Source organism: Alligator sinensis, unplaced genomic scaffold (genome assembly GCF_000455745.1).
Source record: "Alligator sinensis unplaced genomic scaffold, ASM45574v1 scaffold666_1, whole genome shotgun sequence".
Taxonomy (NCBI): domain Eukaryota; kingdom Metazoa; phylum Chordata; order Crocodylia; family Alligatoridae; genus Alligator; species Alligator sinensis.
This window is the reverse complement of record NW_005842216.1, coordinates 1,383,631-1,399,223: the sequence shown is the minus strand read 5'-3', so window position 1 is coordinate 1,399,223 and position 15,593 is coordinate 1,383,631. Positions and strand designations below refer to the sequence as shown.

The 15,593-nt window shown below is 43.5% G+C and overlaps 1 long non-coding RNA gene across 5 annotated transcripts in view; it reads right to left on the bottom strand.

Annotated features, from left to right (window-relative positions):
- Nucleotides 1-15,593, bottom strand: part of LOC112550824 — a 203,917-nt gene that overhangs the window by 61,716 nt on the left and 126,608 nt on the right. For all 5 annotated transcript variants that reach the window (XR_003094852.1, XR_003094849.1, XR_003094853.1 and 2 more), the window contains one exon: nucleotides 6,760-6,862. This is a non-coding gene — a long non-coding RNA (uncharacterized LOC112550824). The remainder of the gene's footprint in view (nucleotides 1-6,759; nucleotides 6,863-15,593) is intronic.

Genomic DNA, 15,593 nt, shown 5'->3' with positions numbered 1-15,593 from the left:
TCCCTTTTATAATAAAAGCTATTCAACAGTAATTTTCATTCGAAAAGGATTTCCATCAACCTTAAGAAGTTATGGTAAGGGTGTCTTTCATGAACATTTCCTTTAATTGCAAAGTTTCTGTGTCAGAATCTTTTCTAAGGTGATTCTACAATATGCATTTCACATAAACCTGAATTACAGGTTAGACTGCATTTTAAGTATGAAATATTAAATTAGATCATAACAGTTAAATCATTCCATTGTCATTCCAGTACTGTAACTCAGGTTGGCAGACCCCAGACTCAGTGATGTCACCATTAGTATTTTGCTAAGGTTGTGAACAGTGTTCAGTTTCTATTAATTAGCGTCAATCGATTAAAGGTATTAACATTTTTTACCCTGTATCACACTTTGAATTATCAGTTGCTTTTTAGTGTTTTAAAAATGCATATCAATGAATTAAGATGGCAGGTTTAAAAAGTTAATATACTATAGTGAGAGAGACAGAAGTGCTATTAGCATGTTTAAAGCCAAGTGGAATTGTGGGTTCTTAGCACTTCTCAGAATCAGGCTCTTTGGGACCTTGGTCTCTTAAAAATTGTTTACTTGCAGCTAGATTTTGCATTTAGGCACTTGCTTGGATAAGGAACACTATGTATGTCCACAACAGTCAAGGGGCGCACTGAGACATTTTGGGTCTCAGACACATCATTCATTGGCACAGTTCCTCCTGGAGCTCCCCTATTTCAGGGAGGAAGGCATTTTTGTGCAACATACTCTGTTCCTCAGCAATAAGGGAGTTCAGACTTAGGTCTCTGCTTATTCCCTGTTTCCTTCTGCCCACTTGCTTCTTGGGAGAGCAGTTAGCATGTAGCCTCTCTGCTTCTCTTGGTTCAAAGCTTTCATATTCTCTCACTTTGATTCAGGGGAAGATCCTTCTCCCTAGTAGGGCTGGTATCAGATGGACAAATGCAGGAATTTCAACAGTTCTGTCATGGCAAGGCGCAAAAATCAGACAGTCTCCAACTCCCTGAAGAGATCCATAGGGAAGCTGCCTCTAATTGCGGGAGAGGCCTGAAACCAACTGAAGGTTCTGGTATTTCCAGTCCAACAGATTCCAGTCCTGCCCAGGATTCAGCTTTGGCACAAATATTTTGGTGTGCAAATGTTAAAAATGAAATTCCTTAGACCAAACAAAACTCGCCTCATTTGGGATTTAATTATGCTTCTTAAAACCAGGCCCACTTGCAGTGAGGCGGATGAACTGGAACCAAGTTGCATGCAAATATACTCTTACCTGCTGGTTTGATGGTGTTGTATGGTTTTGGACTCCAACCAGGAAAAACTTGGCATTTATGGTTAACTTTCACTTTGAATGTTCAGGTTCAGATTTCAAAGAGAAGCTCTGGGGGTGAGAACACAGGCCAACCAAAAACAAAATGCCCTCAGTCCTCCTATGAACTGCAGCCACTGAGCTTTTCACAGCTCCACAGGTACCTACCCTACTGGGACATTATGAGTTGAAACTTATTCTTGTGCAGTGTTTTGTTGTTGTTGTTGTTATAGTGCAGTCAGCACTACGCCTATGTATAACATGCCAATACAAAAACATGTCTTCACTGATGGAGTCTCTGAACTAGGCATAGTGTCATGGAAGGAAATGACAAAAGGCCATAAGTTATACTGTATGGTCAGCAATGTAGATAACAGATAAACGACAGAAGGTCAAATCAAAGACTAAATGACAGTGACTGCTTTCTAGGTTTCTTTCAGAACCCCTTCCTCTGTCACTACCAGGGGATCCATAGAGTTCTCAGAAACAAGCTGTTCTTGCTTTTGCTGGCTCTGGACAAAAAGCACACTGCTGCTAACCTCTTACATACAATGAACAGACAAACAGCTGAATTGCTGACCCCTAATGGCCTCTTCCTAGGATTTGTGGGTTTGGACAATGAAGCCAACATTTTATCTGCAGTCCAGGAGGGCATTGGAATGATGCAGAAGCCCTTGTCTGAGAGTACACTTAACCCATTTGTCTATGGACTATGTTCTTCTATGATGCTCAATGCTATATGTTTCTGTATAAATTTTTAAAATCCATTTTCTATGCCCAGTTCTGAAATCCTGCATAAATCTACGTGCTATACATGTACACATTCATTGTGGATATATACTAGGGAATAGCAAAATACAATATTTATAAAGTTTGTTATAAGGAAAGGGCATAGAACAAAATTCAAGATGGCCAGTAGTTTAAATTTGAGAATAAAAGGCAATACTATTTAGTTGTTATATCCATATATAAAACCAATCAAATAATGTGTTACACATACTATATAATGTACATAGCAGTGGTGCTATATTTACAAACAATCAATCAATCATCAACAGCCATAATATGGAGCTAGGCAAGTATTATTTTACACTTGTTGAAACAGAAAAACCCTGCCAGAGCTGAATATTTGTGGTATTTACTGAGGTGAGTATTTAGTTAATGTAAATTAGTGTGTTTTCATTAAACCAGAAGTGTTATGCTGATTTACACTAATTGAGAAGCTGGCCTATGAGGTCTTAAGGTGCCAGCTCTGCGCTTAGTCCAATAGACTAAATGGCCTCCCTAAATACCAGGATGAAGACATCCCCTGTAGCCTAACACTTTGAAGGCTGTGTGCTACATATATCTCACTAGCTCACTGAATAGTCACAAGTGTCACTAGGTGACTGAATCCACTTTCCAGGAAAGTGCCAACAAAATAGTAAAAAATAGTGCAATATCATCAAAACTGGAATATTTACTCAAATGTGAAACAAAATGAGAGTGAAGCACCATGCATTACAATGCTGTAATTCAACAATAACAAAACAGCATTCAGGCATAACTGCAGGCACAAGATCACCATTGTACTTTTAGTTGCCTGTCATTCTGGCTCTAAAAATGCGTAGCCTCAGGCCTTTAAATACATAGCATATACATTATTCCCTGGTCCAAAACCTTCACCTGTGCTAAAATCCACCCTCTACACTTTACTTGAAAACCCAAACACCTACAGATTGTTCTAAACACACAAAGTATTACCTGGGATAGTACTTCAAATGCAAATTAAGGGCTCTGTAAAATTATTGTAATGCAAGAGTACCATGGTTTATTAACAGCAGATTTGCAAGGTTAATTTTCAATTATGTATTTCTTATTAATTTCCTAGCTGTCTTGCTATTATTAAATTTAAAGAGGAAGATACTTTCAATGTGTCCAGCTTCTGTGGCATTATTACTGATAATTATTCCTATTTTCCAATTTGTGTTACTCTCATGTCTTGCAAAATTTGTAATTAATGAGCAAATAATTATAGCAGCACTTACTAGAGCTGCTTTAGTTAAAGCTATGTCAGCGTTCGCATTAGGATCCCCATTTTTCAAGGGTTTATAACTCAAGCATAAAAATTCACTCTGGGCAGAAACTTGTCATATGAGCTGTCTGCTGAGAATGATTTTTTCTCTCTTTTAGATGTTTCTAAATTATATTATCTGGTTCCCTTTAAGTTATTGGGCATAATAAATATCGAGTTGTAAAAGAGCAGGGAGTTTACTGCTCTCACAGCTCCACACTATTATGACTCCAAAACAACACTTTTCTTTCTTTTAAGTAATGCTTTTCACATTTTGAAGTGAAAAGTGAGGCACCAGCACTACTCAAGTACTTAATGATAAAAGCTGAGTGCCTGGATTCAGCAAAGAATTTAAGTCTTAACTTTAAACCTGTGGCTAAATCTATCCCTATCCCTAACAACAGTTGCATATATGCTTTGCTAAACTGAGGTTCAGTTCAACCCTGCAAATTGCTGAGGGCCCTGAATCAGGAGTCAGCAATCAGTCCTATGGATCTGGCCCTTGGCAGCTCAGGGAATCAGCAGCATGCTCCAGCCACAGCAGAAGAGGAGGCATCACCAGGCTCCTCCTCACTGACACTTTCAGTTTGTTCTCCCTGCTGCAGCAGGAGAGGCATCCTCAGGGTCCTAGCACCTGCCTGGTCTATCTAGTCTCTTTATTTAATAGATTTCATAGACATTAGGGCAGGAAGGGACTTTGGGAGATCATCAAGTCCAGCCCCCTGCCCCAAGGGCAGGAAGTCAGCTAGGGTTACAGGAGCCCAGCAAGATAAGCATCTAAATGCTTCTTAAAGGAGTCCAGAGTAGTTGCTTGCACTGCCTCTGGAGGGAGCCTATTCCAGGCGTTGGGGGCTCAGACAGTAAAGAAGTTTTTCCTTATGTTCAGCCTAAAAGGGTCACGGAGGAGTTTGTGACTGTTGGACCTGGTCATCCCTTGGGGCGCTCTGGTGAACAGACATTCCCCCAGATCCTGATGAACACCCCTTGTGTACTTATAGGCTGCTGCCAGGTCACCCCTGAGCCTGTGCTTTTCCAGACTGAAGAGTCCCATGGCTCTTAGCCTATCTTCATAAGGTCTATTCTCCTGCCCTCTGATCATGTGCGTGGCTCTTCTCCGGACTCTCTCAAGCTTCTCCATGTCCTTCTTGAATTGTGGAGCCCAGAATTGGATGCAGTACTCTAGCTGTGGGCTCACCAAGGCCAAGTACAGTGGGAGGATGACATCCTGGGGTTTACTTGAGAAGCATCTATGGAGGCAACCCAGAGTTTGGTTTGCTTTATCAGCTGTGACATCACACTGGTGGCTCATGTTCATCTTGTGGTCAATCATGACCCCCAAGTCTCTTTCGGCCATGGTGCTAGCAAGCATAGCACTGTCAGGCCTATAAGCATGCCGTGGGGTTCCCCCCCCCCCCCCCCGGGGGGGGGAGCCAGCCACGTCTCTATGGTACACAAGGCGAGACACCGCCTCGCCTCCCACAATGCCTCGCTAGCAGCACTTCCGCCCCCCCTGTGACCTCACTTCTCCTCCCGCCAGGGAAGAGGGCACGCAGGCGCAGAGGCGGCGCGGGCGCCCCAGCGCCTGCGCAGTGCGGCGGAGGCCGAGGGGGCGGGGTCGGCCGGGTCGCCGTGCGCCTGCGCAGTGCGCTAGGTCCAAGGATGGAGCCTTGGGGGACACTACCAGTCATGGAGCACCATGATGATTCACTTCCATCAACCACCACGCTCTGAATCCAGCCTTGGAGCTAATTCCCCAGCCATCAGACTGTGATGTAGCTGAGGACACAGTTGGCCAATTTTTCCAAGAGGAGATCGTGGGACACCAGATGAAAGGCTTTTTTAAAGTCCAGATATATGATGTCAATCTCTTCTCCCTTGTCCAGGTGATATGTCACCTGGTCATAGAAGGCGATGAGATTGGTCAGGCAAGACCTACCCATAACAAACCCGTGCTGGCTGTCCCTCAGGATGTTGTCATCAGCCAGCACTAACTCACACACTGGGCCCAGAAGTGCACCTGTTTGTGCATCCTATTCACACAGCTCTAGTCGCGTGGCTCCCTGGGGGCCTGGGTGAAGTAAGAGCCTGGGGGGGGGCGCGGGCATGACCTTCCTTGGTTCCTCTCAGCTGCCTCCCTGTAGCTGGGCTACATCCCTCCCACCATGGGCCCTTGATTACCTCTGGGTAGGCTGGGGCTCCTCACGTGTCCTGGGGTTCTCTTGGGGAGCCCTGGGGGGCCCAGGGCTCACATCAGGGATCTGCAATGTTTTTGGGTTGAGTGCCAAAAACCATGCAACCTCAACTTGGAAGATGTTGGCATGCCAGGGGTGGATGGCAGGGGAGCTGCAAAGGGTCCAATCCTCATTAAGGCAGCACAGGCCTGATGTCTTCCCCAGTGTCTTCCAGGAGGCCTGCATGCAGCCACCACCAGCAACAAGCTGATGGGGGAGGGAGGGATAGGGAGGGGTGGAGACTCCTGGGAGCCAGAGCTGCTGCTGATGGAGCACAGGGAAGGATGAAGGAAGAAGAGTGGGGAGTGCTAGCTGTGCTGCCCCCCACCCATTTCCCACTGTCTGCCCTGAGGTGCATGTTCAGCTGCTGCCACCACAGAGCCAGGCCAGGGCTCTGGACCCCGGTGCACCAGTCATGGACCTCCCGGCTGCATGCCACATCCAGCCCAGGCTCTGGGCAGCTGCTGCCCACCACAGAGCCTGAGTTTCTTGCAGCAGGGCTTGCAGCCTCTCCATTGCCTGCTGTGAGCAGCCCAGGCTCCATAGCCAGCAACATCTGCCCACAGTCCAGGCCAGATATAATGTGCCAAGTATAATAGCCTCCTGTGCCATGCCCTGGCATGCATACCAGGGATTGCCAACCGCTGCTTTACAGTCTCTATGGATTGCCAGGGGAGAGGTGTAAGGGAGAGGAGGCCCACACTAGGGGCTAGGTCACAAGCAGCATCCATAATCCCTGACCTAAATACTAGAAGTTAATGCGGGTCAAAGTGCCTTGGAACCTTCTGAAGTTTCAGCACACTGCCATAATGCTTCTCTAAGTATGTTATAGTAGAATTTGACTGTTAATGTAACCTTAATATTGTTTGAACAATATTTGTCCCTACTTAATTAAAGTTTTAAAAGCTGGGACTGGGTAAAAAAAGAAGACAGCAAATACAAGGCATTCAAAAGCCCTTCCTCGGAGCGTGGTGAGAAAAGTATGTAGAGAATATTTTTCCAATTATCTTTTTATCACCTGTGTGAATGTGAATACAGATGAACTCTTGAGGACAGGTGTTGTGTTGTCATATGTACTTTCACAGTATCTAGAACAATGGAACCCCAGTCTCCATAGAGAGCCTTTGAGTGCCTCCACAGCAAAAACAACAAGGTAGTCTTACCTTTTGTACATGAAAACAATTCTTTCTTCCTCCTCCTCCTCTTCTTCATGATTAGTGTCCCTCTGTTGTACACACCATCATTATCCATCAATAAAGTAAGTGCCTGAAAGCAAGCAGAGAAGGTGGGTAGCATTAGCATTAACCCATGTGAGAGCTATCGTCCAGAACCTTAGGACCTTGTTAGATGTTAACTTTAGGCTGCTCCTGGAGCTCTTAATGCCTGGATTGTCCACACTAATACCTGAAACTACAAACTTTAGTAAGCACCATTTAGGCAGTTTAAAGTTACACTACTCCAAGGCAGGTTTCTCTCTGATCCACTTTACCCAGTTCATGTACACTAACATAGCCACTCAAGCTGACATGGTGGTGTGAGCACTTCATAACATAGCCACTCAAGCTGACATGGTGGTGTCACCACTTCCCCTTCCCTGCCTTCCCTGCCGGCCTGTATTCAGCCCCCTTCACCTGCTGCCCCTCCCCCCCCCAGCATCCCAGATCCCCACTCACTTTCCCCTGCTCCCTCTCCCTTACTTGTGGCTGCCCAGGGGAGCAGGCAGGGAAGGGTTAACCTGCCTGTCCAGGAGCTCCTGCTGCTCTCTGGGCCAGGTTCAGCCAGAGAAGAACAGCAGCAACAGTGGCTTGGTGAGCAGGTTAATTCTCCCTGCCCCAGGACAGACAGTGCTGGCAGCCACAAGTAAGCGGGGGGAGGGGGACCCTGAGGGCCAGAGGGGGGGCCGGGGGGCATAAGGGAAGCCCAGAATGGAAGGGGGTGGATTTCTTACCTTTCGGTCCTCCAGGCCCTTATTGGCCTGAACCTGTGACTACTCCAAACTCAAGTTAGCACTAACACCAATCAACATTTGTGAGGCTCGCAGAGTAACATGTAACAAGGCACTAAGAGACTAGTGAATTCAGGTATTATTATTGATTTCAAAGGAGTGTTAATGCTTAAGGAGTCAGAAAGCCATAGGAAGAATGCAGACCAGTTGTTGATCACATTAGAGTGACCAGCAATATTAAGGCTAGGGACAGAAATTACACATAAGCCGATATAAGTGGTTCAACCAGTTCAAATCTGTAACACAATAGAAGTTCAGTGCACATAAACCACTTTCAAAATGGCCCAAACTGATTTAAGATAAGCTTTGATGGGCACAGTATCAGACTTAACTGACTTAGGTTAAATTGATTTATTGAATTTCTGTTCCAGACCCCCTTCAGATTCCAGTTAACTCTCAGTCCCCCAGCATCCCAACATGCTTTCTACCTCTCCCGAAGTCCCACCCTCACCCCCACCCCCTTGCATAGTGAGCGGGCAAGCCTTCACTCAAGCTGTCTGCTCCAGCCCAGCAGGGAGGTGTGCTCTTGTGCTCCCTGGCTTCTGGTCTGGGCCACTGCAGGCATGTGGCTGCATTTCCAAATCAAAAGTTAATGTCTATTCATTTGCTTATCAGTTCAATGTATGCAACTTAAACTAACCTGTGAAGATTGAATTGATTCAGCCTCAGGTTTTTTGGCTGTCTGTACTTAGTCTAAAAGACTAAAGGAAGCAAAAATAGCAAGGAACTGCATATATGTTTCTATAGCTTCAAAGACATCACACAGCCCCAAAGCTACTGAGAGATAGACATGCTGTGTGACCACTTCCTTCCAAACATCCCATGTAAGTTTCCCACTCCCAGGGCATGTCTACATGAGATCCTACTTTACTGTAGCAATGAGCTACTGTAGTGTAGCTCATTACTACAATGATGTAGCATCGCTGGGCACAAACTGTGATGCTGATGCTACTGCACAGTAGCAGCTAAAAATAACTGTGTGGCAATGGGACTGCACAGTATCACTGGTTACTGCACAGTCATCTAGTACTTGCTAAATGACACTACAGTGAGCTGCTTGTGTAGATGCAGCTCCAGAGGCATTGTGATTGCACTGATTAATCAGTCCTTTTAGCTGCTGCTGTTGTATTCCTGTGGCAAAGCCTCTTTAATTTGCAGAGTTCCACGGGTTCCACATTTCTCAAACTGCTTAACCTGAATGCTGAATTTATGAGTAATTAAGGCAGCATTGCAACACCAGGGCAGGATGAGCAAGGAACCATAAAAACTCAGTGTTGTTGTACATCTAGGCTTTATTTTATTGTATGGACTTTGTATGAACTAGGCATCTTAGGATACTTGCATCAACTAAAGAATGTCACATCAGAGAGGGAGCTGTACTTAGGAAAATGTAATTAGAGTATAGCTCAGTGAATGTGCAGTTCTATCTGTGTATTTGCTGCAATTACATTGAATCATGGAAATGAAATAAGTCTCAGGTCAAATTTTGCTTTTGCTTATATCCTTGTAATTAGCTCTTTAAACTTTCCACTCAGTGAGTTTTCTTCCTGCTCTGTCCAATACACTTTTCTTTGGACACTAATATTTCTCTTTTAATAATGTGTCAGCTGAAGTTACTTAAGCCCTCTTTCCTCATAATAATCTATTCATCTTTTGACTTTAATGACCATTTCTAGTGATAATTTACAGGGAGGGCCAAATATTAATCTGTTATGCAAGTGTCAATCCAGAATTCCACTGAAGTTAATGGAGTTACTTTGAATTGATCTATATGTATGGGAAGGCAGGACACAATACAAATAGGTTTCACTTTAATTATGTATGTATTTTTTAATGTAAAAATGAACTTTCCACCATAAGAACTACAGGGGATACAACTGAACCTTTTCACTCCACAGTTTGCCTCTAAAGTTAGACGGAGGCCCCAAAAGTAGAGAAAATTAAATTAAAGCATGTCATTGATGCCATCCCCAAGATCACTTCATATTCTGTAAGCTGTGTATCCTAACATTAGTATTCCCATCAGCAGCAATTGTAAACCATAGCATGCTACAAGAATGCTGATCTCCCTATTTCTATAAAACATGCACACTCAGGCAAAGTATGGCCCAACAAACACTGATGCTTTTATTCCATGATAAAAACTCACTATAAACACTCACAGTTCCTTCTTATATTAGGTGCCTGTCTATCTTGTAGGTAAATATTTTCTGTTGCTGACCTAATGTCATATGTGACATGCTTCCCCAGTTAAGATTAGTTTGCTAAAGCTAGTCAAAGAAATCTATATGCTCTGATATTCCCTAGTTGCTGGTGGCCTTACATTTTGACTGTAACCATGGTGCTGCTGGATTTATCATGGCTGCATGGCACAACGTGTGTCTCATTATTCTTTCCTGGCAGCTTTGTATAGCTTTTATTTAGCTGTAAAAATAATTTATATTTCTCGAGCATCTGAATTAAAGATAAAATAGAACTTTGACATCTAGGGCTAGATATTTTTATGCAAATTTATTTACAAAACAGATCACATATAGAATACAAAATTACACCGTTGTCTCCTTTAAACTGCTTATCTCTCTTTAAAAATATGTACATCTTTCTTTTTGGGGGACAGTGCACTAAAATATAATATATAGAGCTGCAATATAAATGGAAATACAGTAGATAATCATGTGAAATTCTGAATGGTTATTTATATCTGTCAGTGAAATTTCAGAAACCAGGATACTCATAAGATTGGGCTATGTGTTAAGGAGTTTCTTCACCTCACCATCACTGATTTGAATGTATTCTAGGGCAGTAGGAAATGCTAGCCTTTTTCAGTAACTGCTAACTTACGGAAAAACTCTGGCCCTACTCAAGACAATGACAAAATTCCCATGGACTTAAATGAACCCAAGATTTAATCCCTGCAACTCGCAAAGCTGTTAGGGTCTACATCAGGGATACCAAAATCATCCAGCACATTGGCCCAGTATGGGTGCTGTATGCAGCATGTGCCCCAGACCAGCTCTGCATGCTGCATGCCTTGGATGAGTCCCATACAGTGCATGCAGTGAATGGCCTATGCTCTGCACACAGTGAGTGCAGCCAGTCCGGTGCAAGCTCCATGCAGTGCACAGTGCAGTGGAGTCAGCAGGGCCATCCCTAGAAGGGAGAATCGTGGTGACCGCCCTGGGCCCCGTGCTTTGGAGGTCCCCATGGAGCCGGGTACAGCAGCAGCATCCAGCCGCTGGCTACCCTGCCCCCACCGGGCACCAACAGTGCTGCTGGCTGCGGCAGCTTTTTCAGATCCAGGGCGCATGGGATCGGGGCAGGGCCTCTCAAGGGCTGATTTGCCCCGGGCCCCGCACCCTGCTTGGGTCAACTCTGGGAACCAGTGCACGGGTTACATGTATTGCACAGGAAAACTCCAGGTCACATACTTCATTTGGTTCTCAGAGCAAGTCTGAGACCCACAGGCAGCACCACAGGTCAAATCATAGGGCTCTGAGGACCAGATTTAGCATGCTGGCCAGATCTTTGATCACCCTAGTGGACAAGAAATGTATCAGTCTTACTAGTCTAGTTTATGGTGATCAGCTATCTACATCCTACCTACATCCTATCTGCTTGCCCACTCTTTTTTATCATCAGGACAGATCATATGCAGCTAGGATCCCACCAACTTTGTGCTTATGTCTCTCCAAGATCACAGCTTATATTAACTCTTCATCACCCTGTTTAAACATTGAGGTACTCAATTATTTCTTAATATGAGTACTGGACAGAGCCAGAAAAAATTTAATCTGATTCCGCAAGACATAAAGCCAAAGTAGTTTGCATTGTGTTCCAAAATTTCAGGGATTGTATGGGGCTTTTTACTGGAAAAAATAAAGCAGTAGAACGTACAAGTTTTGTTTTGTTTTGTTTAATAACAAACAATGCAAAAATTTGAAATTTCATTTAAAAATATGCACAGGATTTGGATACAAAAGTGATCATTTAATAACATTTTACAAAAAGAAAAAGGTAGTAGTCAGGCTACATAAGGATTAAACAGAAACAAAAATGGCCAACTGAATGTCACAAAATCATTTTTTGTCAGTTTCATTCTGCTCTAATATCAGGCTTTTTAAAACAATCTTTTTGTTCACTGGGCCATTTTAAAATCATCTCATTTTCTACACAGGCTCTACGTCTTGATATGTATCCACAAATTGTCACAGCTAATTTCTTGATCTCCCAATAAAATGGGCACTACCTTCTACATATGTTTGCTATTTGATCAATGGTTTCACTACAATACTTTTTTTTTTGGTGACAGCACAACCCCATCCATGCTATCCTTCTGCAGTTATGAATTCTTCACTTTGTCAGTCTGTTCTTATTGTTAATCTCTCTGCAAGACTAGGGAAGATGCCCAAGAATTATTTTCCATTTTTAAAGAAAAAAAGACGTAACAAATACTGTGTGGCAGTATACAAACCACAAGTCCTGATATATTTTCTTACTATAAAGAAGCAGCTGTAAATGTTGGAGAACTGCACCACAACATTGCTTCTCTTACTTTGTTAATGCAAATTATCTCAATCTCAGAGGCAGCAGCCTTTTAGAGAATAGATGGTACTGCACAATGTGCTCTTATGTCAGTGCTCTAGCAAATAGTGTTTGCCTGTGGCAGTGTGATCCTATGAGAGTTGAAAGGAATACTATTGCTGTTAGGTCCCAGCTTTATAGCCAAACTGTTTTAGTCCAAATCAATATTTTTCCTACCATACTTTGTGTGATTATATCTACTTTTAATTACGAGTGATCGTACTATTACTGACTTGTCACAGACTGTTCCTCTTTCATCAGTTCCATTTGCTCTGACCGTTGTTCTGTGCAGTACTATGTTGAATGCTGCAGGCAATATCATGCTCCTCCTTTAGCTTTGGTTCTATGTTCAGGCCAAATATAACTCATGAATCAAAAATAATGCAAAACACTGGTTCCTTGCTCATTGGAAAGCAATTCTGCAAGGGGTTTTCTACGCTGAACCTGTATAATCCTTAAGTCACCAAGATTCCTCAGCCTTTGCAGTTTGAGCTGGGTACAAAGACATCTGAGTTGCTCAGTGTTTTTGCCAGTTGTGAAGAGAGCTTGTAGTCAGCTATAACATCTGCTATAGTCCAAAGCATTTTAAAATATTTCTTCAACAGTAATTCACACCACTTTCTGTGTAATGTGATTTTGTTTCTTGCCTGCCCCAGTACCCATGTGTATGTTTACATGTCTATAGCTGAAGGAAAAGATCAGGACAAACTCTTATTTACAATTTCCCCTTTCTGCCGCTTATTTGCCATCTTACAGAATGGTCAGGACAGGTGAAAAGTGCTAGCTACAGTTTGTCTGAGAAGCCTTTTGATTTTCAAAAATAATTTTTAATTACAGGATCAGTGATTCAGCAGTTAATTTATAATAAGCAAAACTAATAACTAGACAGCACTGTTTATAAACATCTCCTCTCCCAACCTGTGTTCTTTTGCCTGTAAACTAGCATTTTACTGGTGTGGAGGCAGAAATCGCTGGCATGATTTTCTAAGAGCTACTCCTAAACAGTGAAACCAGTGACTGACATGTTGATTCTGAACCCCATAGCTCCAACACAGCATGGGAGACAAAAAACGTGTTAGTGTATGGATTGACAAATGGGAAAGTGGGAGAGAACAGGACAAGATTGGTGAACCAGCGACTAGGATTCTGTACCTCCGCCATTCCTAATTATATCAATTTTCAACAATAAAAAGGTGATTGAGCAAAGAGAGAGGTAAAAAGGGAAGCATGAAGAAAGGTCAGTTTTAGATCTGAGATAAATCAATAGGTCCACTTTAGGAATAGTGTTTATTCTCAGTATGAGTAAAAGTGGCAGAATCTGGCCCTAACTTGCTGTAGTTCACTTTCTTTTAGCTGCATATTTTCAATGCCATGCAGTCAGTTCCTGACTCCTACTCATCAGGGCAGACTCAAGAATTTCATTATTTTACCCTTTGCTTCACTTCTTGTTACCACTACTTTGCTCAAAAGGTGGCTAACTTTCAGTGTGCATACAATATTCTTGTAAGGTGGCCACCTGCTGTGAGTTGGCTTTGTTGGTCAGCTGTTACAACAGGAGATCACTGTTGCTCACAGTAGCTCTACTTCGTTATCAGGCAGCAATGTTTGCTCAGTGGGGGTGGGGGGTCCTAAGAACAATGATCTTGTGAGGCAGTAAATAAAGGATGCAGTAAGAAAATGCAGATTTATTTGCTGCTACCATATGTTGGAAGTATGTTTTTTATTTCATGTTCAAAACCTTTTAAGAAAATGCCCTCCTGCTCAAAATACCTGGGCTGCTTAATATTCTTAATCCATCCTTTCTGCTTTTGCTTCATTCCCTCACTGAAGAAAAAAAAAAAGGTAAGTACCCCTTTGGATGATTTCCTATTAGTGAACCCCTCATAATCCCCCGTGACTTCAATGGGAGTTCTGAGCACCAAATAGTAATAGAATGTAGAATTTCTACTACTATTACCTTGTACCTATGCTATCAAATAACTTTCTTGGAAACATTCTGTAGCGTACTTGTTACCCTCAAATCCATGCATCACTCTCATTAAGAAAAATTAGGCTCAAAGGGCGCATCCAAATGAGTGCACATGTGCCTCTTGCTGCGTCTCAAAGCAGTTTGAGACGGGGCAAGAGGCATGCTGGGAACAAAAAACATATGCAGCGTGCGCTCAAAATTTAATACCTGGAGATCCAGGTATCAAAAAAAAAACAACCCAGAAAAAAAGCAGGGCAGAGCACAATCCAGAATCATGCCCTGAGGCAACTGGAGGCTTCGGTCCTCCACAAAGACACTCTGGTAGCCAGCTGGAGCATCTCTGTGCCTGCCTCCTGCCCTGGTGCTGCAGCACACTGCCTGCCTGTGCAGAGCAAACAGTGATATAGGCTGCAGCAACCTGGACCTGGGCTCTAGTCCAGGTAAGTAGGAGATGGGGGCGGGGGGGCTGGAGATGGGGGGAGGGAAACTAGTGAGGGTGCAGGGGACAAGGTGGGGCAGCTTGGGAGGGGTGGGTCTCCTTGGCAGCAGCAGCAGCCATTGGAGTGCTCAGGGCCTCATGGCACAGCCCCCCCATACACACAGGACAGGGCAGCAGGGGGCAATGTGGCTCAGCCCCGGCTGCTTGGTACCCAGCACTGCTTCTGCCACATTGTCCAGGCCTGGCATGGCTCAGTGAGGTGCTGTGTGCCTTTTGGCAGCTCTGGGCCACTTGCACTGTCACCTGGGGCCTGCACCTTTTGCCTTTGCTGAGGCAAAAATCCTTGTCTCAAATTTGTGCTGCTCCTATTTGAGCTTCTGCAAGTGCATATGCCTGCATGTGTGAATGCACCCAGGAGGTGCAAGGGCCACCCAGTTGGGTCTCTTGAGTTGCTCATTTGACTACAGCTTTCATGATTTTTACATGGTATCCCCTAGACTTTTCTCTGCTTCATCACTTTTAATTGGCCCTTTGTATCTTCCAGTTTTAGTTTAGCTTTTTACTGCATGCTGCAGTATTTGAAAAATATAAAAGATTATATAAAACACGTCTGACAGAAATTAAATTAAAACTGAAACTTAACTTTTCCCAAATCTTTTGATTTTTTACTCAAATATTTACTTCTTCCCACTCTTCCAAGCTCATTATTTTGATAGTAACTGAGTGCGTCTACACAAGACACTACAAGTGCAGTAGACTAATTTTACTGCACATTAGCATGTCATGGCTAAAGCCATGCTAATGCACAGTAGAATTAGTCTACTGCACATTAAATGTCACCTAAGAGATATACAGTAGCACTACTGTGCAGTAGCGCTGATTATGGTGCATTTAGTACAGGTACTAACTTAGAGCACTGTAATTATGGCACATTAATACACATGGAGACGTGGCTGGTGCTGCCAATTGCAAGCCTATTCAGAGTAACATTGTGTGAATGCAT